We start from the raw sequence: 4,282 nt of genomic DNA, 5'->3' as shown, positions 1-4,282 counted from the left end.
TTGCGGGAGGGCGACTAACGGGGCTTTCCTGAGACAAACGTGCGGCAAAGAGTTTGAATTGAATTGTTTCATGATACGTGTGAGCGGGAGAAAGTCGATTTTCTGCCTCGACGTTATTTTACATTACAGGGCATTTAAAATAAATGTCCAACTCAATTAATAAATTATATAAGATAAGTAAACATTTGACTCCTTCGAGTCCCTAAAAGTTGGTAAACTCAAGTTTTATATCTATATAACTTTTAAACATGATTTTTAGGTCTCCCCAGGGGGAAAAGCATGGGCTTCCCTCATACACAGCTCCCCTTATGTTGGAGTCGCCTTGTATTCAGATGTGCACCTGAGGACAGGAGGTGTTTTAAAGGCTCAGGGACAATTCCAGGGGAGAAGTAGGTAATTTTTCTTGTGGTCTAAGGTTTCAGCGTATTTAAACTTTTCTACTGTTTTTAATGTGCTTGGAAAGCAAGCAAGACAAAGAAAGTCCTGTTTGTCCAAGGATAGCATTTCTCAAAGTGAGTTCTGTTCTGGGACATGCTTCATTAGAAAAGGGTTCCGTGATCAAATGAGTTTGGGCAACGCTGAATTCAGTAGCACCCTCTTGGCCTAATGAAGGCTCTGACGAGTCCTGAAACCACAGAACCTACTACACAAAATGAATTTAACCCAGAACTCCCTAAAATTATTAGTTCTTGAAACTCTTTTCTTACAAAACGCTTATTAACGTCACACAAAACAGAATGGGGTCCCAGAAACAATTTGGGAAACACTGAACTTGGGCTATCCCCAAAATTTCAGGGGAAGTCGCAAATATGAAATAATCTGCACTCTCCTTTGGTCTTACTTAGATAGCAGAGGGCGTCTAGGTATTTCATGGCCCACGGGAAGAGCGTACCCCTTTCCCGATGACAGAGCACACAGGTTGTTACTGTGCACCCCATGGAAAGCTTACGTTTGTGGCCAGGTTGACTTAGAATCAAATTCTGGCTGAGCCGCGATGAGCTGTGTGCCCTTGAGCAAGTGTCTTCACCTCTCTGAGCTGTTGCCTCCTCTGTAAGAAAGGGGACCAATCAGGGCTTACCTAAAGGATTTCTCTGAGCAGTGAAATGAGGTGGCACAGAGGTATCTGGAGTCGCGCCTGACGCTTGGAAGGACTCAGGAAATTACCGCCGCCTGTCTGCTAGGGTATTGCCTTCCTCAGCCCCTCAGCTTTGGTAGATCTGCCCCTCGGTGCAGCTTCGTGTGCTCAGTGTGCGCGAAGTGAACCGAAAGAGGGGATGTGGGGATTGTCAGTAAGAGAGGGCAGACTTTACCGCCACGGTCTGGTCTTGGAAGGCGTGGACCCCCTCGCTGATGCTTCCACCCAAGAGATTCGGAGTAACTCACTCTCATCTCCACCCCACGGGACCCGCCCCCGGAGCGTGGCAACAAGACCAGCTCCCGAGAAAGGAGCCTGCTGGAAACGTCAGAACTCCCGTGATTCCTTTCGGGAGAGCAGTCAGCTTCGTTCGTTAAAAAAAAAAAAAAAAATCCACTTTATTGTATTTTAACGACGAGTCAAATATATACATTGCCAAGTTCAAATACAATAAATGTATGAGGTACACATTGAAGGCCTCCTTTTCATCAATATTGTTCCCCAAAGGTGAACACCGGAAAATTTGCCAGGTTTCCTTCTGGACCTTTTCTAAATAATAATCATAATAAATAATAACAAGCATCTTTCGAGTGCTTAATATGTGCCAAGCAAATATAAGTGCTTTCCACACCTTCTCTCACGTCACCGCACACCACGTTGTGGATGGGATGGGTCCTGGGGTTTCTCCTTATTTTTCAGGTGAGGCAATTGGGGATCAGAGAGGTTAAGAAAGCCCAAGGTCACACAGCTAGTAATTAGTGGAGCTGGGATGTGAACTCTGCTTTGTTCAACCGGGGTCCACACCCTTGGTCGTTATGACACACAGACACACTCTAGAATCTTCTATCCCCATATAGGATCATATCATCCTGGTAATCTGCAGTTTGACTTTTTCCCTTAACCGTATATCACGGACTCTCTTCCTCGACAGGACCTGCAGATCCGGTTCTCTCTCTTTAACAGCTGCATAGAGTGCATTATGCCGATCAACATAATTTATTTACCCAGTTCCCTGCTGATGGGCATTTGTCCATTTGTGACTCTTCTCTGTCCCTCCTCGGCCCCAGAAGGGCTGGGCTTCCTCCTGCTCCCTGGCTGTAAGAGGAGAATCAGCGAAGTGTCTCCATCCATCTGAGAGATGTGGTCTTTAAAAATACATAACCCAAAAAATAAGCCTCCATTAAACAAACTTATAAAATATGAATGGGCTGCTTACTCTGCCCGCTTATCCAAGAACATAAGGGTCATCCCCCTGGAACCTGGGGGAGTGGAGCCTCTGAGGTCTCCATCCGTCTATTTGCAAGAGGGGCATCACCCTCTCCGGTGCGGGGTCTCAAAGCCAATGAAATTGTGAACCTCAAGAAGAAAGGACTCAAGCCATTTGCCGACTGTGAAGCACACTAAACGTGCCTGAGTGTGTTTGTGTGTGTGTTCATGCACGCTTGCATCAAATCACGCACTAAATCCAAATGTGATCAGATACACTCTTAGTAAAGTGCTGAATGGACCGGGCACCGGTGGAGAGGCAGGCGAGCCTCGTGGTCAAGGCCATGGACGTGAAGCCAGACCGCCTAGTTTGGGGGCCTGGCACTGCCACATCTCAGCTTCGTAATCTTGGCCAAGTCACTTAGCCTCTCTGTGCCTCAGTTTCCCCACCTGGAAAATGGAGATAGTAACAGTCTCTACCTCGTGGGGTGATGGTGAAGATTAGATGAGCTCAAATAGATAAAACAGTAAGCACCTGGCACACAGTTAGCATCATATATGGATTGGCTGTTATTATGGTCAGATATGTACACACTGTTTTAAATCCTTTAGAATGACATAATTAATACGTGGTCACTGAAAAAGGAGTGTTGATGAGCAAGGACAAGAAACCGCTCCCTCACTCTCTCCAATCACCTATAATCCCGCCTTCTAGAAAGAGCCACTGTGAGCATTTTGGCGGGGAACATTCTGCATGTTGTCCTTTGTGGGTGCACACGTTCTCTTGTGCACCCCCCCCCACATTCACACCGGATGTGTGATTCAATTTATATCTTACGTACTCTTCTGTCACTTAGTTCTTTCCCCTAACAAATGATCAACGTGCCCACTGTGCTGGTTTGCTGCCGCAGCAAAGACCCACAGCCCGGGGGCTTAAACAGCAGAAACGTATTTTCTCGCAATTCTGGAGGCCAGAAATCTGGGAACAAGATGGCAACAGAGTTGGTTTCTCCTGAGGCCTCTTTCCTTGAATGCAGTCAGCCGTCTTTGCCCTGTGTCTTCATACCATCTTCCCTCTGTGTCTGTCGATGTCCTAATCTCTTCTTCTTACGATGACATCAGTCCTATGAAGTTAGGACCCACTCGAATGACCTCATTTTAACTTAATCCCTTCTGCAAAGACCCAGGCTTCAAACACTGTTGCATTCTGAGGGCCTGGGGGCTTAGGATTTCAACACATGAAGTTTGGGAGGGCACAACCCAGCCTATAATCCCATTACCTGCACGTCAGATCTTATCTGGACCAGGGATCACAGACACATTTTGTCTTGTGTAATGCTTCTCATCAGCTGCTATTGGCAGCCTGGAAGGCGCAGAGTTGCAAGGATTCTGAGGTCCTATCTGGGCACGGGGTGGGGGGAAAGACTAAGATGACGTCTGCTGGAGGGGAAAGACTGGGGAGGGGTGACATGCATCATGGGGTTGTCCTTTTGGCTGAACCCAACTTGAGCTGACCTGCTTTGTAATTTGGTTTGAGCCCATCACATGACAGAGAGCCACACTGTGCGGTAGCCACACCCGAATGTGCCTTTGCCCTCGGTGGTTCCTCCATTCTGACCACCAGGCTGACAATGATGGTTGAGGAATGGATGGACATGCTTGAGTCCCTGTGGCTGACACCATCGGCCACAGGACTCCCAGCTCTGAAGAACCACCTTTAACTGGCTTGGCTGTCTTTTCTCCCCTCGGAAATGACCAGTTGCTTTGGGAATTTTTGGCCACAGTGGCTGGTGCTTATTCTGCTTGTGGCCCTGGTAAGTAAGGCCTCATTTGGGACAAGAAAACAGAGTCCATGTATATCCTTCCTTGGCCCACCACTTCTTATGGAGGGACCCTAATCAACTGATCGATATTTTTTATTACATCCTTTTCGTGATTTGA

Source organism: Equus asinus, chromosome 8, assembly GCF_041296235.1.
Source record: "Equus asinus isolate D_3611 breed Donkey chromosome 8, EquAss-T2T_v2, whole genome shotgun sequence".
NCBI lineage: Eukaryota > Metazoa > Chordata > Mammalia > Perissodactyla > Equidae > Equus > Equus asinus.
Note: the sequence above shows the minus strand (reverse complement) of the source record.